Source organism: Artibeus jamaicensis, unplaced genomic scaffold (assembly GCF_021234435.1).
Source record: "Artibeus jamaicensis isolate MK-2021 breed Jamaican fruit bat unplaced genomic scaffold, CSHL_Jam_final contig_332, whole genome shotgun sequence".
Classification (NCBI taxonomy): Eukaryota; Metazoa; Chordata; class Mammalia; order Chiroptera; family Phyllostomidae; genus Artibeus; species Artibeus jamaicensis.
Window position 1 is genome coordinate 18,987,251 of NW_026521788.1, and position 26,039 is coordinate 19,013,289.

Consider the following 26,039-nt stretch of genomic DNA (forward strand, 5'->3'; position numbering starts at 1 on the left):
TATCAGTCAGAACAAAATAACCCTATCACGGCCAAAGAGAGAGAAGGTTACCCACAATACTCTAATGTCATAAAGACTGGCAGAAGAGAACGCTTCAAGAAGATGTAATCTCAAAAATTAAACACCAAGAGCTCAAGTGAATAATCTCTGAAATTATTCCTTGATTGAGCCACACAGAAGGCCATTCTTAGAGTTATTTGGGAGGAATGATGATGGTCACACTAGCCTGGCCACTAGTGTGGACTTAGGAGTGTGTGGATGGTGAAGTGACTCCATGTGGTTTATGTCCCAAAGCAGAGAGCTGGAGGTTGCCCGGATAAGACTCACTCTCCCATTCCTATGTCTATGCATTTCTTTCCATTTTACCTCTCACACATCTTTTGTATCATGTACTTTTCGAGTTCCCCACCCTTGTCAAATTCACTGTTAGTGTTCTTTTTTTTTCTTTCAAATCTTGTGTATAATCTTAGCTTTCACTCCTAGCCACCGTGCCTTCTCTCTAATATATTTACCATACTTCACCTGACAGATTTTTTTCAAATAACAAATTTGACTCCCCTACTATTATTTCCCCATCCACATACCTTATCATATATTTCCTAAAAGGTCCTATATAGTTTGGTCCAAACTCCTCATGGGTAGTTATTATTGTCATTTTGCTTTATATACACCACCAACCCTTCAGACATCCATGCTTCCCTCTGCCACGGGACATTTGCACGTGCTGTTTTCTTTAGCCTAGAATGTGCTCCTCCTCCTTCCTCACTGCCACCCTTATACACCACTTATACCTGCTTAAATGATATGTGTAGGAGACCATTCTGCATGGAGTGGGCCCAACCCCCAGTGGCAAACATTTACTGCAAAGTAACTTCCTAAAATCCATGCTAAACCTTCCAAGGATGAGTGTAACCTGTTCAACCACTTTTGCCCTTTTCATTTGCAAATATCCATCTTCAGTGATGTGATTAGCAGCACTGGCCATTGGCTCCTTTGTCTGCTGTAAAAGGTAACCACCTAAAGCAACCTGAGCATAGTAAATGAGGACCACCATGTAATGTGCCGAGAAACCCAATAAAAGCTGGTCATAGCTGCAGCTTTTGCTCCCCTTGAGAGAGAAGCCATGCCTGCGCCTTTCCTCCACCAGACTCGGTAGTCTGTGTGAATGTCTCATTTCATCCATTATGATGCAGACACTGTGGGCTGGTGTCCGCATCAGCAATCCATCAAACATCTGCTCAAAAGTAATTCCTAGGGAAATTTTTCACCAACACCACAACCCCCAGCCCCTCCTACCCCTGATCCCTTCTCTACTCAGTTCAGGGTTTTCCTTCAGAGCATGATTCTCAGTTTGTAACTAACATTCACTGAGCAGATTATTTAATTAGTGACTATTTTCCCTCTTTGTAAGTGCAAGGGCTTCACCCTTGTTAGCTCATCACTGGACCTTCAGTTCCTAGTACCTGATACAACATAGTCAAATAGTTTTTCAGTGACTGAATAAATGTGTAAGTGCATAAATTCGTATGCTTAAGAATGTATCATCCATCCTCAAAGAAAGAAAGAAAAGTGGAGTTTAGAGGGAAAAGACAGCAGCAGAAATTCAGGACAAGCAAGAAAGAGGAATGAAATTTCCCTTTGAAATTCATTTGCGATATTCCACAAAGGCTTAGAAAGCTGGACTTCAAAGAAAAGTAACACCTTTCCATCTTGTCTGGTCATCGTATTGAACAAAGCCTAGGGGGCAGCTTCTTTCAAGTTTTACTTTCACTTAAGATATCAAATTGGGAATAACTGAAAAGTTCCCAGTTTAGTTCTTAATTTATTTTTAATCAAGTAAAATAACTTTTCAACGGACCCAAGCTAGCTGCCGAATGCTGGTAAGTATGGCAGATAGAGAGAGGTGCGGAAACTCCCTTCGGCAAACCCAGGAGCTTTAGTGTCTCCTGGAGAAATGGACACTTGCTTCCTTCCCAGGAAAGCCCAGCTCAGAGGCTGGGGCTGAGTCTGAGACACACAGCAGGGGGTCTGCGGGCTCCTACCCTGGGCATCCAGGTGACCTCTGCTAAACAAGCCAGCGCTTCCATTTCTCCTGGTAAAACAGTGCGGCTCTGCAGCTACATGTAGTAACAGGAAGTGACCCTGAATTATGAATTTTGTAGAATATTTCACTAATAGAATTGTACCATAAAAGTGCATGGCAAGGTGAAAGGAAACAATGTCATCAAGTAACAAATATTGATTGTGCACCTATTATTGGGGCGGGAAACTGCAAGAGAAGTCAAAGACAATGAAAGCAAATCTCAAAAAACACTACTTATTTAAGAAAATACATGAAGGAGTACAAGAACAAAACTCTCGTTTTTATACAACAGGGAATTAGAGGCAGGTGAATCTTACAAGTGCAACTGTGCTCAGGCTATTTCATGAAAACAAATGTTATCAAGGAGCTTCATGTTTTCTTGGACTTGGCATCTCAAGCCGCCTCCCAAACTTTATGAATCTTAAATCACACAAGCTGGTCTCTAATATAGTTTTGCTAATGCAAGCATTTGCATCTGTCTTTGGCTATCCATCTATAAGATGAGGAGTGGATTATTTGATTTTTTAGCCCCCTCCCATTTCAATAATTTTATTTTAGTATTATGTAACCTGATTAAAAAATTACACAGGACTTAGAGTGGGGATAGAGTTACCAAGCAACTTAATTTAAATATAAACTGCCTAAATAAAATACTAACAAATTAAATCTATGTAATAAAAGAATAATAATGCAGCAAGAAAATGTAGTTTATTCTAGAAATAAACCAAGACCTTATCATTGAGAAAGCAAACAATAAAATTCCATGTTTTACTATATTTCAACAAATTTTAGAAAAGCATTTATAATAGTTTTATGCCTATTCTTATGAAAGCAAAGCAAAGCTAAACCAATAAAAGCCTTAGTAAATGAATAGAAGGAATCATTCTTAACTGAAATAGGTCAAATTGCAGAAACTTAAAGCAAACACCATACTCAAAACAAGAAGGCTTTCCCACTGTCACTGAGGTTAATCAATAATTTATAGAAAGTTTTATTCAATGTAAATGAACCTAAAAAAATGACCTGCAAATATTGTAAAGGAAGAGAAAACATTCTCAGGTGACAAAAGTATCCACCTAGAGAATGTAAGATAATTATATAAAATGCTGAGTATTAACTAACACAGCTTTGTACAGGATGAATAATATGTATTACTTTCCTATGTATCAGCTAGCATGAAAAGAAAAGTTTCAGTGACACTATGTCTCTTCAATAATAGCAACTAAAGTTGTAAATTTCATAGCATATATACTTATTAAGAAATAGGCACAACTATATTTTATATATGTATATTTTGTATGCATATGTACAGATACTACATTTTACCAAATGACATACAAGAATGACTGAATAAATGAAAACAAATATCATATTTTTAGATAGGAGCAGTCAATATTATGAAATAAAATGTCAACTCTCCCTAAATGTATCTATTAATTTAATAGATCTAAGTTGAACTAAAGTTAATTTCAAGGTACCCATGATAGAAGAGCAAAGATGATTTACAAAAGAGAAAAGTGAAGAAGACTATAATGAGTGATAATTAAAACACACAATTTTGTTTTAAAGAGCAATGGAAAAGATAACAGTGATGACTCAATGGGATACGATGGGGGAGGTGGGGAAATTCCATGTGTGTAAAAGACAGGAATATATGACTGCACAACATTTTAAAAAATTTCAAACTAATGAAAATCTAAGAGATCAAAATCCAAAAAATGGGCAGAAATTTCTGTTATATATAATAATCCAAGGAGGATTATTATTCATAAGGCATAAATACCTTCTAAAACATTGATAAGAAAATTTATTTTAAAGAGGACAAAATATTTAAACAGACACTTCACATATGAAATACAATGACTGATAATTACATTAAAATTTTTCCAATCTATTGCTTGATCTATTAGGCAGGCAATTTGACTAATAAAGTTACATTTTTGTTATTTGTATTATAATAATTTCGAAGTTTGCTACTATCTAGTGTGGCTGAAGGTATGGAGAAGCAAGTGGAGGGTGAATGGCCAACTTCTCAGAGAGCAATTTAGCTTCATCTGTGAAAATTTAAACTGTGCAAAACTTCCTCAATTCAATTTAACGTGATCCGCCCTCCAGAAATGCTTGCGTATGTGAACAGGCATAGAGCCGCAGGGAGATTCACTTCAACTCTATCTGTACACATGAAAAGTTATCTAAATATATGTCAATGAAGAGTAAATTACATTACATAATACTGTGGTTCTGTAAAGAAAGAAAAAAGACTTTCTGCTGACAAAATATGGCAAACATATAATTACCGGTAAGTAATTATATGTCGTATAATTACATGACTATGACAAATAAAAAAGAATGTGTAACATGCTCTCATTTACTAAAGATGAGTGTGCATGTGTGTGTGTGTGGAAGTGTGGTATTTAAAATGATGTTCACTAAAATGGTAATTGTAGTTATCTTTGAGTAGTAAGACTCAAGATAATTTCAACATTGCTTTAATTGTAGTTATCTTTGAGTAGTAAGACTTAAGATAATTTCAACATTGCTTTTTTATGCTTTTAAAAATTTGTGATTTGAGTTATTACAATTGTTTTTCTGTCAAAAAAAACCCAATAAAGTAATTTTCATTTTGAATAAAATAAAAAGCTTTCTAGACCATATTTGGACTTAATACCCATCAGGGTCCTGACATTAATCATGACAGTGCAAATTCTCAGAATACAGAATCATTTAAAAACAGGGTTTCCAGAAAATACAGATATAAAAATGAAGCACTTCTATGGTAAAAAATAGCTTTTATCGTCTCATATGCTACACATTTAAAATAATTCACAATAGAGGATCTAGGCATTGGTTTTGCTCCATGTTTATTTTATACAATGTCAAATATCAACGGAATCAAAGCCCATTGCCAATGATAAGATCAGACCACGCAAAACTGACCTTAATAACAAATAAAATCCAAATCCAATGTGTTTAAAATTCTAAACATATTCCATGCATAATGTATGTGTCTGTGTGTCTGCCTGCAGAAGGTACAAGGTGATGATTCTTGTGATTAAATGATCATAACATAGTTTCACATTTCCTGTTTTTCTTATCTCACCCTTGTCCTCCAACTCTATTCAAATTTGTGTCTGAACTTGTCCCTCCCCAATGAGTTATTAAAGATGAAAATATTCGTTTGTCTAAGAGGACATATGTCAATGTCGTTCTGAGAAGCAGGCTTTGGCATGCTGTGTCAGTATACCAAGTATCAGACAGAAACAAATGAGATGGAAATACATACACACACAGACACACAGGATGGCAGTCGTGCTTCTAATAAATTATCTGAAGTGTACATTCTATAGTTTAAATGGGGTTCTACAATATACCACTGTAAGAGTCCCATCTGCCAAAAATATTTCTCATCTTTTATTTTGGAACAATATATCACTACATGAATTCACACACACCACACTGATATACAATGTAAAATATAATGGAAAACCAGCAAGATAGTTTCCTCAAGGTCTTAATTAATCTATTATTCACCTCAGAATTGCCACCCAAAGGATAAAAGTAGGTTCCACCTGCCAAGTGAATATAATAGAACAGCATCGAATAAAATCTACTTAGCTACTAAAGAGACAAAAAAAATCTAAACTGTAAATTAAGGTACTGTTTCCTAAACTAGTGATATACTTTGTTGTCTGCTGAGGGTCAACCATAAATATGAAGCATGAGGCTTTAATAAGTCCTTATTAACAGGATTATTGTATAAAGAGCATAAGACAAAACATTCTATAATTGACGTCATTATCATTAAAATTGACATCAAATTTCAAAGCAGTTTTATGACCTTTTGAGTGGCAGAGAGAGAACTGATTTCCTTTGAGACAGAATGTGCTAAAGTCAATCTAAACTTTTCAGTTAGTTTAATACCAAACCTACATTTTTGTGCATATTACTTTATTCCATCACCAGTATAAAAGCAGAAGTTGCCTCATACTGCAAAGTTAATTGAATTATATTGTATACACTTCTCAGATACAGATGAGAGAGCCAAGACCACCTGATCCACTAATTCATTGATATACCTGCACCCAGACACATCCCTTACTTTCATAAAAGAAGGGGGTTCCTTAGTATAGTGACAGTTAACAATTAATTAACTGACAGCCTTTTTTTGGAAGGTATCCAATCAACAACCTGCACAACTATTTTTTTTTATTGCAGTTAGCTGTTGATGATTAAATTCTAACTTTGACAGGTATAGGCAAACAAGCTTTAACATTACCATAGTTATGATCCTGGAGAAAGACCCCTTTTCCTCAGCAATAATGGCCCATATTGAACAAGTCAAATTGAAAGAACACAATGTGTGTAAGTATGGGCACATGTGTACAGAGAAGTGGGAGTGGGGTAAGTGTGGTCGTATATGTGTGTATGAAGTGTGGTTGTATATGTGTGTATTTGCATATTATGTAAATATGCAAATCAGTGCACTGTTAAATTTTATTATTTCTGTGTCCTCCTCATCCTCAGGTTCTCCAAATCTGATAAGGGCTTCTTGGATGTGGTTTGGATTTAAATTACATGATAAATACTGAAGTGTGTTAAACAATGAGATATAGGATGAAAAGAAAAATCAAAGGTTCAGGCCCCTGTAAGTATGGGAAGGACACGAGTTATACCTTTGACCTTAACTATCCCTGGTACCTCAACAGCACACTGAAATATCAGGTCAGTAATGTGAGCAGTGGAACATACAATAGTGATGAGAGACTTGTCATGTCATCTTGAGTGTTTCTTAACATAACTAACAGTTTCAATAGCTCTAGAGAGGAAGATGGAAAAAAATAGACCTTATTATTAACTTTCCTTAATTAGAGCAAATGAATACATTAATTCTACCTGCACAAGGTTAAATTGTGCAGCTACCGTCCCACCCAACCCTTAAAGTTCTAAGACGTCGCAAGCAGTGCCGTACTCAGAATGCCTCTGTCAAATTGAATGAATTCCACTCGACATTGCAAGTAAAATGTGTTTTTTACACTGTCTTCTCTACAAAAATTTATAATTAATCTGTTTACAGACAACTAAAGAGAACAACAAATTCCACAACTATTTATGCTATATTTGGTCTATTTTAGAGACTCAAGGGAAAAAAGATGATAGGGGAAGAAATACTTCCCAAGTTTCAAGAAATGAAAGATTTACATGTAAGTACACAAAACAAGATATTAAATGAGTAAAATCCTGATTGCTGATGAGCATCAGAATAAAGAAAAAAAAAGTGCTGGTGAGGATATGGAGAAAGGAGAACACTTTTGCACTGTTGGTGTGGAAAGCAGTATGGAGATACCTCAAGAAATTAAAAGTAGATCTGCCTTTTGACCCAGCTATCCCACTTCTGGGTGTACATCTGAAGAAACCCAAAATACTAACTCCAAAAAAACCTAAGCATCCCAATGTTCATCTCAGCGTTCTTTACAATCACCAAAATATTGAGATAGCCCAACAGTAGATGAATGGATATAACAACTATGGGACATTTCCACAGTGGAATACTACTCGGCCATAAAAAAAGATGAAACTTTTACCCATTGCAACAGCATGGTTGGAACTACAGTACATTATGCTAAGCGAAATAAGCCAGTCAGAGAAAGACAAGTACCATATGATTTCACTCATATGTGGAATTTAATGAACAAACTAAACTTACAAGCAAAAAATAGAGAAAGACTCAGAGGACAGGGTGATAACTAAGGGAGTGGAGGGATTGGGCAAAAGGGAAATAGGACTCATGGACATAGACAATAGTGTGGTGATGGCAGAAGATGAGGATAAAGGGACTAAATGGTAATGGAAAAAATACAATAAAAAAGAAAAAAGAAAAAGAACCAATGCAACGAAGCTTTAAGAAATAGCTAGAATATTTTAAATCTTAAAGATAATTTCTTATATATCAAATTAATTGTTTTTAAAACTATAACTATGGCTGTCTTGTTAAAAGATATGTGTTAATACAAAACATAAAAGTTTCAATAAATCCAGTACTGGCAGATTTCTGAATAATACAAAATCAGAAATTTCAGGATAAAATTTAAAATTCTATTCAATAAATAGTGAAATGTCTAATGAAACCTAGTTAAATTTTACATTATGCCATTTCTATCTTTACAATACTTCCTATGCATGTAGTTGTTTTCAATTCTTATCTCGAGCACTGTAAAAGTTGAATCAAGTTCAAAAAAAGCAGGGCCACATCTAAGGTATTTCTATGCATCATGGCTACATGGCTCCACACAGCTGTGTGATTGGGGCTGGATTCTCACCAGCACTGCTCCAAGGTCCAGAATCACAAGTGCAGGTGTTGGAGGGCATTTTGCATCATCTAGTCCAGTTCTATACCCTGCTTCAGAAAGCTGGCTTACTTGCACATACCTACACCCAAATGTCATCAGGCTCAGCCTCTGAAGAAAGAAATCTCAGAGTATTCTGGTCTTGCTGGGTGTGTGCCATTTTGTTCCAAAAGTCAGGAGACACGTTTCTTCCTTTCCTGGCTCTTGTGGGCACAGGGTGGGCTTTCTCATTTCTGAGATGATAACCTTAATGAGTGCCTTCCCCTTGGGACTGAAAGGAGAGTAGTAGTGCCCTCCCTGAATGCTCAGTAACCAGACACAGTTGAGCCCTACTTCACCTTCAACCTCTGACTACTCTGGATTGCTCCTGCCTGGGGCTGCCAGACATTGGAAAGCATAGCCACACAGTGTTCTCTCTCTCCTTTTGGTTCATTAACACTACAGGGCAACTGTCAACCCTGCATAAAGCCACAGCCATCGCTGGAATTACGCGAGGGCTAATTACACTGTCCAGGCACAGTGTTTTCCTTCCCTCTAGCATCCCACCATTTGGACATTTATTGCTCATTAATTGTCCAAATTAGTGGACCTCCACAAGCAGAGGAACAAGACAAGATGGTCAGCTATGCCACTGGCATTTCCAAGGAAAAGCTTAAATCTAAGAAATGCCAATCTAGGCTTCCTCTGCAGGGGGGTTTAGGTAAGCAAAATCCCCCTTATAATCTTTGTTAATAATTTCTCCCTAAATGCTAAATTATATTAAGAACTAGAAATCTTTTCTGCAAGTGGCTTGCTTTTTAATTTGCTTTTTAGACATCTCTAAGGGTTACTGAAAACTCAAGTGTGATTCTTCGTCTCCTCTCTCCTAGCCCAGTCTACCCAGCCTGCTTGCTTAAGTGGGTATATTCTTCCTCTCTCCAGCAATGGACCATCAACTGTATTGCCCATTCTGTTCCCATAACTAGACTCATGTCAGTTCCTACTATTTTCCTTAATTTGTCTTTCACACCTAGTCTCTTTTTGCAAAGCCCACCCCATCACTTACCTCCTTTGCAAACTAAACTCCCACTTGCCACATAATCAATATATTGCCATAGTCACAGCTGGTCTTTTCTGGAATCTCCCAGCACCATAGTTGAACCACTTCTATTGATTTCTGAACTCTGAACTATCATCCGTTTTTAAAACTTATCTCACCCCTCATTTTCCTCACACAATTGCTTTCCCCCTCACCAACTCCTTCATCTTCCAGAGTCTGAGGTTCCCTCACACTTTTCCTCTCATTCTGGTCTTTTCACTTTCTCTCTGTGAAGCATCACAGATAAACAATATGGATTCTTTTCTCTTTGTACTTTAAAAATGTCTTATTCATCTTCTTTTTCTTTTGGTTAATAACTCATTCCTATTGTTTTGCTAATAGAATCTGTAAGCCAGAGGCTAGTTTTACATCTATATTTAGTAAATTGAATACTAGACTATTTTGTAATAATGCCATAGGATACTGGAATCACTCTTCTGGGAGCTCTGAATTCCTGAGGGTAAAGACTCAAATGCTGTGGTAGATTAGTTAAACCATACAGAAAGTAAGTCATTATAATTGCTTATCCAAGTAAATATTGTGAGTTATAGTGACTGTTTAAGCTAGTTTGTTTTTAAATTTTTATTGTATTTTTCCATTACCATTTAGCCCCCTTTGTACCCCATCTCTCCACAGCCCCCACACTGTTGTCTATATCCATGAGTCCTTTTCCCTTTGTGCTTAATCCCTCCACTGCCACCCTCCCTTTGCCTTAGCTGCCATCCTGCTCTCTATCTATGAGTCTGTCTCTATTTTGCTTGTTACTTCAGTTTGTTCATTAGAATCCACATATGACTGAAATAATAAGGTATTTGTCTTTCTCTTACTCACTCATGTCACTTGGCATAATGTTCACTAAATCCATGCTATCGCAAAGGGTAATATTTTCTTCTTTTTAGGGCTGAGTAGTATTCTATTGTGCAAATGCCCTGCGCACTGTAGAGCCCTGGCTGGTGTAGCTCAATGGATTGGGCATGGGCCTGCAAACCAAAGGGTCACTGGTTCAATTCCCAGTCAGGGCACATGCCTGGATTGTGGGCCAGGCCCCCAGTTGGAGGCATGTGAGGGGCAACCACACATTGATGTTTTTCTCCCTCTCTTTCTCATTCCCTTTCCCTCTCTCTAAAAAAAATAAATAAATAAAAGACACTAAAGAAAAAACTGAAAAAGACACAAATAACTGAAAGCACATACCATGTTCATGAATAGGAAGAATTAACAACCTTAAAATTTCCATGCTGCCCAAAGCAATCTATAGATTCAACACAATTCCTATCAAGATTCCTATTTCACAGAACTAGAACAAATATTTCAAAAATTTATAAGGAACCATAAACAACCCTACATAGCACCAGTAATCCTGAGAAAGAAGAACAAAGTTGAAGGAATCACACTACCTAATATCAAACTATACTACAAGGTCATAGTATTCAATTAGCAATAATCGCGCCTCGGATAAACCTCATTGGCTACAATACTGCCACTGTGCAAAGCTAAGGTCATAGTATTCAAAACAGCCTGGGACTGGCATGAAAACAAACACACAAATGAATGGAACAGAATAAAAAGGCCAGAAATAAACCCATACTTTTATAATCAATTAATATTTGACCGAGGAAGCCACATATACAATGGACTAAAGATAGTTTATTCAATCAATGGCATCAGGAAAATTAGACAGATATGTGCAGAAAAATGAAACAAGACCACGTCCTTATACCACACACAATAGTAAATTAAAAATGAGTTAAAGACAAATATTAGACCCAAAACCATAAAAATCCTAGAAGAAAAAATAGGCAGTAAAATCTCAGACATTGCTGGTAGCAATATTTTATGTGATATATCTACCCAAGCAAAAGAAACAAAAGAAAAAAATAAACAAATGGAACCACATCAAACTAAAAAGTCTTTGTACAGCAAAGGAAATCATCAACAAAATAAAAAGACAACCCATGGAATGAGAGAACATATTCACCAATACATCTGATAAGAGATTAAAATCCAATATTTAAACTAGTTTTGAAAAATTTATTTTACTATTTTAAAACTTGCAGTCAGTGACAGTGGCCATTTTTTAAAATAGGTCCAGCAAAATACTCAGATATATCTTCACTCTGTTAATAGGTACAGATGAGATTGAGGTCAATCTATGTAAACATGAAGCAGCGTAATCCGACAAAGGAGAAATGACAGTACAGATACTGGGGTCCAGAGACTGAATTCTCTCTGCTATTATCTTGTATTTTACCTATAACATCTGCCATGTGGATAACTAACCTCAGAGGTCTTATTATTGATCTAAAGTGGTGCCCTTAAGTAGGTCAGGCTGGTGGTAACATAGCATACTTCTTAAAATAGTACTTAATAATATAAATTCAAGTGCTTCCAAATTCCAATCTTTCAGACTCTCCCTCAAAAGAATATTTGAAGCACCTATTTAGAGGTACTGTGCATACACTGTGTTTTTGGAGTTCATAACAGTTTTAAAAAGATATAATCTGGAACAAGTGTCATTTTAATACTAAGTGTTATTTTATGATTACATAAATATGCATGTTAAAGACAAAATGACCCTAATAAATTTACCAAGTCACACTTTCTGCCTCACACACGTCACCTTTAGTTCATCACTCTAATCATGCTAAATTCCTGGGTAATTCAAAGAAAGACTTCTTTTTTACAATGTCTATCATACTACAGATGAACTTTTTGCATATAGATATATACATGTATACATATACAACTTTAAAAATTCAAAAACTTGATGATTTGAAAATGCATGCATGTCCATGTAAAATATTTGGGAAATAGTAAAATATGAAAGGGGAAACATATATTACGTAGATAAGTTAGCTCACACAATGGCTACGCTCAACTCCACTTTCCTTTTGCATTTTCTACCACTGTACTGCATGCTGTGGAGCTCTAGGCAGATCCCTTCTTCAGAACGCATGTGCCCCTCTTCCCTCTGCTGGGAAACTCCGGCTGTTGATCTGCACCATGAACTGCCCTTGGCTGTAGGAAACTACCTTTCTTAAGGTAATGCCCCTTCCCAGGAGGCTAAGCCCCTTGCCTCAATTTGTGACAAAGTTCAAAGATCACCTGATTTCCAGAATGCTCACAAGATCAGGTGAGATCTCAGTTGCAACCACATTGGAAGCTGGCTTCTCCCCCTCTCTAGTCCTGCCCCTCCTTTCCTCACACGTTTCTCTTCTGCAATGACACCTCAATAACCTTTCTGCATGTGATTTTCTGTATCACACACTATTTCTAGGGAATCTATTGTTTTAAACTCAAATACCTAGGAAACAAAATACTTTTCCTGCCTCCCTTGTTATTCAGCTTGGCCTTGTGCCAATGATATTAGACACAATTCACCAGGGAAGGATTTTTTTTTTTGCTTCATTCATAATCAGGTTTCACTAGGATATGTTCCTTTGACATTTTTCCCACTTGTCTCCCTCGACCCTAAACATAGACAATATATCTGCAGGGTGGCAGTACCAAAGCTAACACAGCAAAGCCTCCATAAGGAACTCAGACTTTTGAGAACACCACCGAGCAAGGGAACTTATGCCAGCAATCATCAGCCCCTAAACTTTTGATTAAGTGGAGAAAAAAATAAAAACCAATTTTCAATGCCAACTAACCCACAGAAAAAAAAGAGATAATAAGTGATTATCATTTTTTTAAGTTATTACATTTTGAAGTGAATTGTTATGCACCATTAGATAACATGAACACTTGCAAATTATTATAATTATTATCTGATCTCTCAAAATACAGTTGTTTTTCAACTTAAAAATTATAGAAAGGTTTATAGGTTTACTTAAAATATGTAATATGAGACCATTGTTCTTTTCCATTGTGAGGGAAAATGAGAACAATATGTTAAGTTTAGTTTGTTAGGTAGTAGAAACGAGGACCCTCACACTGGAATTATTGAGTCTTTGCAGTTAAAACTATGTCTGGCAAAATAGTAAAGGTCAGCATTATTGTCCTTTTGTTAAAAGTACATCAAAATGGGTGCCAAATATATTATTTCTTCTAACAGTAGGCTTCTCGTTCATTGTAGAGACTCTGTAGGCAAAGGAAAACTAGTAGGTCACATTTGGGTTTATGAGAAAACTGTAACAATGCCAAGTCTAGGCTAAAGTTTGGGACTACAGGACTCACTAGAGGCGGTTCCCTTGTTCTGTGACAAAGCACATTGGCAGGTAAACTCACAGCAGGTATCTCATACTTCAGTGTCGTGAAATGCAGATAAAAACGCCACAGAGGTCAAGAAAGCGGCTTGCTTCTAAATGTTTCTTAAGGTCAGGCTCCTTTATCCCCTAACTTCCCATGTGTAATTTAAACTACACCCCCAGTGTGAGATCAAGATAGCCAAAATTCTCGTTTCCTTCAGAAAACGTTTCCAATAAAAAATGGCAATATTTCTTTAAAACACACACACATACAAGCCTGAAGTCAAACCTTATACTCCCTCCACCTAGAAAACATGACCAGGTCATTAAGCAATAAATACCCAACCTATTCACAGACAATCAGCGGTCACGTAGAAAATTACTCACCGTACACACCGGTTGTGCAGAATGTTGCAGGGTCTGAATTGTGGCCAAGATATTTGGCTTTGGCATATCTCCACTCTTCAATTTGCTACAATGCACTTAACCTACCACTGTTATTCAATGCGCTATAACTGTAATACAGGCGCCTGCGTATTCACTTGAGCTCAACAATTCCCTTGGCTAGGAGTATTTCCAAACAAGGTCATAAATATAAATTCCTGCCATTTTCAAAAGTACCTATAATAAACATTTCTGAAACGCCTTGAAGGCCTGCGGTTAACAATAAGCTTTTGTGTACATGGATTAGAGAATAAGGGCAAGGAGTACTTTATTAGCACACTCTTAGGCATTTGATTTATTATTTCTGCAGAGACATCATTGCCAGTTTCTTCAATAGCATAAAAAAGTCAGTATTTCAGTTGTTGATGGCCCTACTTTAGAATCCCAGGGGCACTGCCTAAGTGAGTTCTAGTGATTATTCAAGAAACAACCGGTGCTTACACCACACCCATTAAGCAGATTATTGAAAGGCTTTTTAAATCTTACATGTAAAGGAAAGCTTAACTAGATAGATAGATAGATAGATAGATAGATAGATAGATAGATAGATAGATAGATAGATGATAGATAGACAGATAGATAGACAGCGGTTAGATGATAACAAAGATCAGATAATAACAAAATTAAGTCGCTGGTGTTTCTTATTAGCTAATTGAGAATAACAAATCATCCCCAAATTTAGTGGTGGAATACAATATTAATTATATAATTTACAAGATAAACTTTTAAATCATAACAATAGGAATTGGGAGGCTACTTCATCCTCATATTTGTTTTATTTCATTACTTTTTAATGTTCTATTTACTTATTTTTAGAGAGAGGGAAGGGAGAGAGAAAGAGAAGGAGAGAAACATCAATGTGTGGTTACCTTCATGCGCCCCGTACGGGGAACCTGGTCTGCAAACCAGGCATGTGCCCTGACTGGGAATAGAACCGGTGACCCTGTGCTTCACAGTCCAGTGCTCAGTCTACTGAGCCACACCAGCCAGGGCGTGTCCTCATATTTAAATAAAATTTTACTTTCAAGTAGAAAATATTTTGTTTGTTAACTCTGTGTTGCTCTGCTACTCTCTGGCATAAATTAACAGCTTTGCCCCTCTGGGTAATCAATGGCCTTATTTGTGACTCGGAGCATGATATGAATGTATTTCAAGTACTCAGTCCTTAAACAAATCTACAAGTGTTGAATTTTGTCAACACTTGGTTTGGAACTTGAAATTTTTGTAAGCATAGCTATATTTGCAATATAAGTTCTAAATGGGAGACTATTTATGGGCATCTTCTTATTTCTAGTAGAGTTGACATCATTATCACCAAACCATGTAGGTGAACTAAGTATCTAAGTCTAAACTACCTTCTTTTATAGCTGTGTAATAATTTCCCATGTTTCTGTGCTCTGTTTTTCATGTGTTATAACACATAAAAGAGTCTAGTAAATACTTTATCCTAAAGTTTCTCTGGTGTGAATCAATGTTTATTAATTTACCTCATCGATGATTACAAATTATAGGTATTACCTATCTGTCCTCACAATTTAAAAATTAACCACTATAATAAAAAGATACATATCCCATTGCCTTTATTCTATATTGGTTATATCTATTTTTCAATAGCCAAATTTTTTTTATCCTCAAATCATAATGCAATCCAATACATTGTATACAAAGAAGAAGCTACAAGATAAATATTATTCTCAGTGGATTATATTTAAACTGCTCCACAAAAAAAGGACAAAATATGGTTAGTTTACACAATATAACACTATAAATTATCTAAAATTTTAATGAAATTTTTCAGAAGATAATTACAAATTGACATGCAGTTGTAAGAAATAATAGATACATGCCTTGTGTACTTTGCCAAATTTCCTCCTAGGTTGGGTTTTGTAAAATTATGCTACCAGAATGCTAACAAGGATATAGTATTAATCTTAATCAGATTTCCCATTTTACTTGTACACTTTGTGTGTGTTGAGAGATGTGCCCTTATTAATTTCTGCAAAATTTTGTTACCTGTGTAGGTTAATATATTCACTAGCCACCACAATCAAAATACTGAACAGTTACAAATGTACAAGATCTTTCAAGTTGTGTTTTGTAATCATACATAGCCCATATTTATCCCTACAAAAAAACAACAAAAAACTATGTTCTCCATTTCTCAATTTCATAATTTCAAAATGTTATATTAGTGCATTTGGGTTGATTTTTTGTTGGTTTTGGTTGTTTTGCACAGTATAATTCCCAGGAGATTCATCCAGAGTGTTATCTATATTAATAGTTTATTTATTTTTATTATTGAGTAGAATTTTATTATATGATTATACTTCAATGCAAATATCTTCCACCATTCTGTACATTGTGTCTTTTCCTTTTCATATTGGCTTCCACAAAGTAAAAACTTCTGATTTTATTAGATTCAATTCATCAGTTTTTCCTATTTGGTTTATGTTAAGTGGCATCAAGTCTAAGAACACTTTGCTTAGCCCTGGATCTGAAAGATGCTGTACTATTTTTTTCTCAAAGTTTTATTTGCACTGGACTGTCCACTTTGAGTTTATTTTTGTGTATGGTATAAGACTTAGTTCAAGGTTCCTTTTTTCTTTTTTTTGCCAATGAAATGTCAAATTGCTGCAGCACCATTTGCTGAAAAAGCTATTAATCTAGCCCACTGAACTGGTTTTGCACCTTGTCAAAAATCAGCTGAGAATAACTTCACTATTAGAGAACCTCGAACCAAAACTAAAATAAGATACCACCTCACATGTGTTAGAATGACTATTATCAACAAGACAGCTAATTAATAACTGTTGGAGAGGTAGTGGATAAAAGGAATCCTCATTCACCGCTGGTGGGACTGTAAACCGGTACAGCCACCATAAAAAACAGTGTGAAGATCCCTCAAAAAATTAATAATAAAGTTATCATATCACTCAGCAATCCCCTCTTCTAGGTATTTACCCCCCAAAATTGAAAATATTTATTTGTAAAGATACAGGTAACATTATATTCACTGCAACATTATTTACAGTGGTCAAGACATGGAAAAAAACCAAGTGCCCTTTATAGATGATGGGATACAGAATGTGTGGTACGCTTTCAGCCAGACGGAGGCATAGGGAAATACAGTTTACCTCCTCACACAGCAAAAAAGAGGACAACAATAAATTAAAAAATAAAAAAACAACCAGAACTGCCAGAAAAATCAAACAGTATAGAGGTCAAACAACAAAGGAGTTAAAGAAGAATCATTCATCCAGGCTGGTAGGAAGGATGGAGACAGGCAGCTAGGGCAGAGAGACCTCTCAGCAAGGTAGAGGCTGGAGGACTGGGCAGGTGAGACAGCAGCTGGCAGTCCCACATTTACCTGTGGATAAACTGGGAGGAACAACTGGGGAGTGAGACAGAGGAAGCAACCCAGGGTTCCAGCACAGGGAAATAAAAACTTAAAACCTCTGGTTGTAAAAACCTATGGGGGTTGTGGTCGCAGGAGAAACTCCCAGCCTCACAGGAGAGTTCACTGGAGAGACCCACAGGGTCCTAGAATGTTCACAAACCCCCACACCTTGGAATTAGCATCAAAAGGCTCTGATTTGCTTGTGGGTAGCATAGGAAGTAATTGAAAGGAGCTCAGAGCTGAGTAAGTGGCATTGTTCCCTCTTGGACCCCTCCCCCACATACAGATCCACAATACAGCAATGAGGGTTGCCCCACCCTGGTGAATGCATAAGGCTCCACCTCTTACTACATAACAGGTGCTCCAAGACAAAAATATCTGGCCCAAATGAAAGAAAAGATCAAAACTCCAAAAATAAAAATAGCTGATGAAGAGATAGGTAACCTCTCAGATGCAAAGTTAAAAACACTGGTAATCAGGATGTTCACAGAAATGGTTGAGTATGATTGCAAAATACAGGAAGAAGTGAAGGCTATGCAAAGTGAAATAAAGCAAAATATATAAGGAACCAACAGTGAAGGGAAGGAAATGAGGATTCAAATCAATGATTTGAAGAAGGAAGAAATAAACATTCGGCTAGAACAGAATGAAGAGATAAGAATTTTAAAAAATGAGTAGAAGCTTAGGAACATCTGGCACAACTTTAAATGTCCCAACATCCAAATCATAGGGGTGCTAGAAGGAGAAGAGGAAGACCAAGAAATTGAAAACTCATCTGAAAAAATAATGAAGGAAAACCTCTAGACTCTAGCAAAAAAAAAAAAAAAAATAGACTTCCAGGAAGCTCAGAGAGTCCCAAAGAAATTGGATCCAAGAAAAAACACATCAAGACACATCATAATTAACTTACCCAAGACTAAAGATAAGGAGAGAATCTTAAAAGCAGCAAGACAAAAGGAGATAATTACCTACAAAGGAGCTCTCACAATACTATCAGCTGATTTCTCAAAAGAAACCTTACAGGCAAGAAGGAGCTGGAAAGAAGTATTCAAAGTCATGAAAGTCAAGGACCTACATCCAAGATTAATCTATCTATCAGAGCTTTCATTTAGAACAGAAGGCAGATAAAGTGCTTCCCAGATAAGGTCAAGTTAAAGGAGTTCATCATCACCAAGCCCTTATTATATGAAATGTTAAAGGGACTTATCTAAGAAAAAACAAGATAAAAACTATGAATAGTAAAATGACAACAAACATGGCTATCAACACTGAACATAAACAACAACAAACTAAGCAAACAACTAGAACAGGAACAGAATCACAGAAATGGAGATCACATGGAGGGCTATCAGTGGGGATGGGGATAATGAGGAGGAAAAGTTACAGGGAACAAGAAACATAAATGGTAGATACAAAATAGATGGTGTAGGTTAAGAATAGTATAGGAAATGGAGAAACCGAAGAACTTATATGTATGACTCATGGACATGAACTAAGGGAAGAGAGTTAATGCTGAGGGAGGACAATGCAGAGCTGAGGGGAATAAAGGGGAGATAAAAATGAGACAACTGTAATAGCATAATCAATAAAATATACTTTAAAATATGTGGTACATACACACAATGGAAGACTACTCTGCTATAAGAAAAAATGAAATACTGCCATTTGTGACAACATGTATGGAGCTTGAAAATATCATGTTAAGCAAAATAAGTCTGTCAGAAAAAGCTAAGTATCACATGATTTCACTCATATTTTGGATATAAAAGTGAAAGCAACAAATGAACAAACAACACAAACAAACAAACACTCATAGACACTGACAACGGTGGTTACCAGAGAGAGAGGGGGAGATAGTAAAGGGTAAAGGAGGTAAAATATATGGTGACTGAAGGAGATTTGGCTTTGAGTGGTAAACACCACAGAATTGTACATTTGAAACCTATATAACTTTATTAGCCAATGTCACCCCAATAATTTTTTTAAAAAATTGTATAAAATTCATCTGGGTATATTTGCTTGAGTCTGTTTTGAGTCCCATACCCTGTTCCATTGATCTATGTATCTTTCTCTCTTGCCTTTGCCACGCTGCCACGATCGGTGCAGCTACATGGTAAAAACAGCATCATTCCTCCCACTTTATTCTCCCTTAGTTAGAGTGTTTTAGTTATTTTTAAGGATTGTGCCTTTCCATATAAATTTTCAATAAGTGTATCTATGTCTACAAAAGCTCACTGGAATTTCTAAGACATTGTATTCAACCTATGATTCCATATGGGAACTATAAATTAAAATTGGAGAAGGAAACAGATATTTACTAACTTAACAGAGCAAATACAAATAAAGTTATGGCATTGGAAGAAAACTAGTACATCAATTCAGGATGAAAAAATGGTATATGAAAATAGGAAATCTGTTTAGACCACGCTTGTGTGTGTCTGTGTGTACACCAATATGCAATTGATGAGACAGTAACAAAAAACAAGTAGTTAAATTTCAATATATAACCATTGTAGAGTGCTGTTGGAATAAAACCCTTAACTCTCATACAGCAATAAAAGGTTTGGCTTTCTTAATGTAAAGGTACTGACTCGATTGAAATTTTGAAGGGAATAGGGAGGTAGGAGGTTATCAATAACTGTATGCCTACATGGAGATATAGACATCTTGGGTTAGTAGTCTGCTAAAACTATCTACTTTTTTAATACCTCTTTAGTGCATGAAGCAATATCAGTTATAAAAAGTTTTATTGAAGTATAATGATATATAAATATTGCACATATTCGATGTAAATAATTTGATGAGTTTGAATATATGCATAAACCCATGAAACCATCACGACAATTGAAGGTAACAGACATATCCATCACCTCCAAATTTCTTTGGGTCCCCTTTTCTGTGTCCTTGGTAAAGATATTTAACATGAGATTCCCCTCTTGACAAATTTTTATGTGTACAATACAGTTTTGTGACTATAGTTTTGGGGATTATGTTGTACGGTAGATCTTTAGAATTAGTTCATCTTACATTTCTGGGAGGGGGAAATGGAGAGTTGCTGTTTGATACAAAGCTATCTATTTTTAAAGGTAAAAGGAGAGAACAAAATATGTGATCTTATTAAAGTGTACTCCAAACAGCCAGGCAAAAAGAAGGAAAGGGATGTGACTTTCCAGATTAAGAGAGCAATGGGAACACAGGCAGCTCAGAGTAGTGACCTGAACTTCAATCACTGGGTTCCCATTGGCCTAAAGTCCTTAAAAGTTTCACTCAGATGGAGAGGGAGTAAGGAAAAGAGCTTTGTAAGTCCCATGCTAACTAATGAGAAAGAATTTGTGATCAAAGCACTAAAATCCCTGAGCAAAGACTTTGCAGAAATTAAAAATTGTGGATTCCAAAAAGCCTAGAAAAAGGTAAGCTCAATTCCATTGCCTCAATTTCTATAAAAGATATGGTCTGGGGGGGTGGTTCATGGCTTTCAAAAAATTATATGATCATAAGCAGGAAAATGAGATGACTATACTTCAAACTCCATAAGAAGTTTATGTATGAAATAGACAAAACTGGTATGGAAATAAATGCCAAGGATAGGACCGCACACACAGATGTGTTCATGTTCTGGTAAAATAATAAGTGGATCTTGTACAACTAAATATAAACACATAAAGGTTGCATATCTATAAGCCAAGAGAGTCAAAGAATTTATAGGATGTGTTCACCTAATCATACAGTACAGAAATATTTACTGAACATTTTTTTATGCACCAGGTACTTTCTGCTTTCAGGATATCACAGTCCAGAGTAAGAAACTACTATGCAAACAAACAAAATAAATCAAAATACAGGAAAGTAAGTACAAACAGATAATTGTTTAAAGTGCCTTGAGAATAGGCAGAACAGAGTTCTTAACTGAGCTTGGGTAAAAGAAAAGTGCAAAAGGCTTCACCTTGTAATTAACCTCTGAATCATTTTGAAAAGTAGCTGAAATATAGAGAATTTTAAAAATACTATATGTTTTTAAAAATGAGAAGAAATGTGTGTGTGGTTTAAAAATCAATGCTGAGATGTTAATGAGCTCAAAGAAATGGCAAACAGAAAAACAACATGGGTTAGAGAGCAAAATTGCACCCTCCCTGGCCAGTTCCAAAGATATAAGTGCCCTGTAAAAATCTGGGACAGCAAATACTACAAAGGTTGAAAAAGTTTTACCTTTGATGTGGTTCTTCCTTGTCCCCTTGAACCTCGTATTTCTATTCCATTTACTCTGCTTTTATGTATCCTCACCCAGCTTAGCAATTCTCCACCAGTGGCTTTAACACCCTGGCAGCTCATTAAAATCAAGAGAAGAGCTTTTACAAAAGATTTCTGCCTGGGTCCATCCCCCAGGATTTTAATTCAATTGATCTGGGGTGGGGACCCCTGGGCTGCCCTTGGTGACTAGTGCTCTTCAAAAGCTCCGTGGGAAATTTCTCTGGCCTACCGTGGCGAGTGAGTGTCTGAAAGAAGAGTGGAGAACAAACATCAGAAGGAAAGAATTAAAGTCATGAAGTTCCACGGGAGTTCAGAACTTAATGACTCATATACCATCATGCAGAAATAATTTTCTCAAGATATATCTGTATATTGCAGCCAGGATCTTTAGGAAAGAGTTGAATATGTGAATGTTACCTAAAGCTTGGAGACAAGTGACTCCTTTTCTAAATTTATCCTAGGTGTAATGGGGAATCACTAAAGAAAGTTTTCTGGAGCACGCTGACAATTTAAAATATCTACATTACAATAATCAGTCTAGCTGTATAAATGAAAATGAACTGGAGAAGGGCAAAGATGGTCCCCAGCCTCAATGGGAAACCAGCTGAATGTAGATGCCATTTACTGAAAGGTATAGAGAAAACGACACAGGCTTGGCAGTGAGAGTAGAAGGGAACATGACAACTTCTTCCATGGATGTGCTCAGTTGTGGGTGCTTCAGGAGGAAAAAGAACAGGAAAGATATTTGAGACCCATTTGCATATAGTTGGTTTTAAAGTCAGAAGTGGATGAGCTTGCCCTGGGAGAATGTGTAGACTTTGGAGACTAGGACAAAAAATTTAAAGGACATTACAGCTAGCAGGAGAAAAAGCATCCATAGAGTAGATTAATCAGAAATGGCCAGCGAGGAGAAGGAAAACCAGGCGAGTGGGTCATAATGGGTCCCAAGAGAAGAGCATTCATTGGAGAATTGACTGAACAATAGTTGTCAAATGTTGCAAGAGATTTAACAGATGCAAAGACAGAAATCATACTATAGTAGATCAAGGGGTGTACGGGTAACATAAAAAATAGAAACAACAAATTTAATTTTTATTTAATAAAAATTTTCTATTTTTATTAAATATTTTATTGTTCTTCTATCACAGCTGTCCCAGTTTTTACCCTTTTGTTCCCCTCTGCTGGGCCCACCACCTGCTCCCATATTCAATTCCCACCCTGTTGTCCATGTTCATGGGCCATTCACCAATGATATCTCAGACAAGGACTTGATCTCTAAAATATGTATAGAACTCACATGACTCAACACCAGGAAGACAAACTATCGAACCAAAAAATGGGCAAAGGACCTGAACAGACACTTCTCCAAGGAGAACATACAAATGGCCCAGAGACATATGAAAGGATACTCAGCATCACTAGACACCAGAGAGATGCAAATCAATTACTTCTTTATAGACATTTGCAAGGTTGATTAAAAAACTTTGCTCCTTTTGTGAAGCATAAACCTTAATATATATATTTTTTTAAGAAGAAAAGATATGTGAACACTCCAATTTTGATGAAGAAAATCTAGAAGAGAGAAAGATGGTGAAACTAAAGGAAAGACAAATAATAATTATTAAAATTTAGCAAGTTACCCGGGATGGGAACAGAGAAGGTGGAGGGATTAACCTGACTGAGTTTTGTTCTGTGAAAAGGGAAAATTCCAGCCTAATGGGCAGAATGAAAGAGAACATGAGCATTGGAAGACTGGTAATAGAATAAGGAGGCAGCCCTTTCTAACTGCTTCAATTTCCTCACTGAAGGAGAAACAGGTCAGATTGTGAGGAAGAAATAGTAGAACCTAAGATTTGAGGAAGCGGAATGTATTTGAAAAAATAACTACAGAGAATCTGAAGACAAGAACTGATTGGAAGTTACAGAAACATTCTCAAGGAGCATCGAAGCCCCAATAATCTTTTTGAATTAGAAAGATAAGTATACAACTTAGGAGATATAATAAGTACATGGCAAAAAATGTGTAAAAGCTATACAAAATATTGACTAGCTTTAGGCTCAATTCCATCAAACAGAATGATGGGACTGCCAGGAAAGCAAATAGTATTTATTAATGGAAGCATGCTCACCAAAGTGGAGTTACAGCTCATACCTGCCACAGGAATGGCAGTAGCAGTAAACATTTATTGACTGCTTATAGGGGTTTTTTTTGTTTTAATTGTTTGACATGAATTATGGTACACAGGTGGTCAGTACTATTATCAGTTTCAGTGTTCTGATGACAAAGCAAAGGCACAGAGAAGTTAATTTTCCCAAATCCAAGCAGTTACAAAATGGCAGGGTTCTTGAAGTGACCATGAGTGATGTCCAGAGGACAGTGAGCAGGACCTCAAAGAGTCTAGAATCTCTGAAATGCAAGGAAGAGTTTAATAATTGAGAAGTTATTGCCTGAATAAGACAGGTAGCAACGAATAGCTATTACTTCAATATTTTAATAATTGCCACATTGAAAAGGAATTAGACTTTAATATTATGTAGTTCAAGGAAACAGAAGTAAACTAATATGCAGAAGCTGCAAGGAAGTAAAATTCGACTGGAAACAATGAAACTTTTTGTATCCATGAGAAATATGGGTGAAGTAGGGGCAGCTGCACAAGTCAAGTCCTGTGACTGAGAAATCTGAGCAGAGACAGAGGGGACTGGGAAGGCATTCAGACACATGGACAGAAAGGACAAGCTGGCCTAAATGAAGTTCAACTCCCTTTCTAATACTGAAAGTCATTTCATTAACCCACAATGAACATTTATTTTCTCCCCAGAGTAGACCATTTGGAAGATACATAAGGAATTTGGATCATTGTTATGACAGTATTTGGAAATAATAGATAAGAACTAATGCTGTGTTAGGTATGCTAGATCTGGGCTTTCAACTCAGAAGCTCTGACAATTCAGATGAGAGAGAGAAAAGAAGGAGGAAGAATAGAGTAAAGGAGGGACCCAAAGAGAGAGGGACGAAGGAAGGAAGAGGGGAGGGTGAGAGAAAGAAAAAAGGAAGAAAAAATCATCTCGTTTACAAGTTAGCTTTTTCCCAAGAGCAAGCAAATATCCTACAGACAATTGTGAAACTCTCTCCTGCCAAAATTACCCTTTTTGAAGCTTTTTAAAAACATTCCACATTTCTCACACTTCTTCATACTCACACATTGAGGCAGAAAGCACAAATGAGGTTTTGAAGCTCCTTTCTGAGCAGACGTCAGTGTTTCTGGTGCAGTGCCAGTTCTAATGAGAAATTTTTTTTCTTCCCTCTTAGGAGAAGATGCAAAGAAACTGCATGCTAAGAAGCAAGATGGTCTCTGTCTGGACCTCATGCCAAGAGAGGGCCATGCCATATTTTGTTGAATATTTTTGCCTTGATTTGGCTGCCACCTTTATTGAAGATTAATAGTCTCTATAGGTTTTAGGTGGCAACTTTAAAGTTTCCATTCTGGCCTTCCTTGGAGAAGATTTTCTTACATATCTTGTTTTTCAGTCTTTCAACAGCTTGACTGTATTCTTCTCTCTTGTTCTTTAATGCGATGACCTTTATTTGCATGTTTATCTGTGTTTGTTCGGGATGACAGGGTACCACAGTTAGACACAGCCCTCGTGCCAACCCATCCTGACCCATGGGCATCCTGGGCGACCACTAATGTACAGTCAAGCTTCAACATCATATTTGGAAGCAATTGACAATTTTGACTTATTTCAGAATGCCCTTTGTTTTATTGGTCTTTTTTTTTCCAGGAACCGCAATCTCTGTAATTTCTCTCAACTCTGGCTCTCTATTATTAAAAAAAGCACTTGAATCTTTTCATTTTTATGAACCACTGTATGTCTGTTTTTTTAATAAATGTTATTCATTGAATATGGACTTTCACTTATTTACCAATAATATAACATATGGCAGTTCTACTCATCAAATAATGTTTAAAAAACACCCCCCAAGTGTTGCCAACTGAAAATCAGATTGCTCTTTTTCTTTCAAATCATTTACAAAATTATTGTGTGGCAGAGACAGTCACGCCATTTGGCCCTGGTTATTGACAATTCTGAGAAGGAAACTGCCTATGGCAACATCATAGCTGAAATGGTTACATTTGAGTCCCTATCTATTTTCTTTCTTTTTTTTGCCAATTGTTAGAAACAAATTCAAGCAGGAATTTTGGCAGAGTAGCTGTATTATGCAAAGATGGAGATACCGGGACTCGTCATGAAG

At 36.4% G+C, this 26,039-nt stretch overlaps 1 protein-coding gene and 1 non-coding gene across 6 annotated transcripts in view; both read right to left on the reverse strand.

The window, feature by feature from the left end:
- Positions 1-26,039, reverse strand: part of CTNNA3 (catenin alpha 3) — a 1,563,160-nt gene that overhangs the window by 579,510 nt on the left and 957,611 nt on the right. The gene's annotated exons all lie outside the window — the stretch shown is intronic.
- On the reverse strand, positions 10,864-11,000 carry LOC119059140 (U4 spliceosomal RNA). The gene has a single exon (XR_005084373.2). It is a non-coding gene; the product is annotated as a U4 spliceosomal RNA (small nuclear RNA).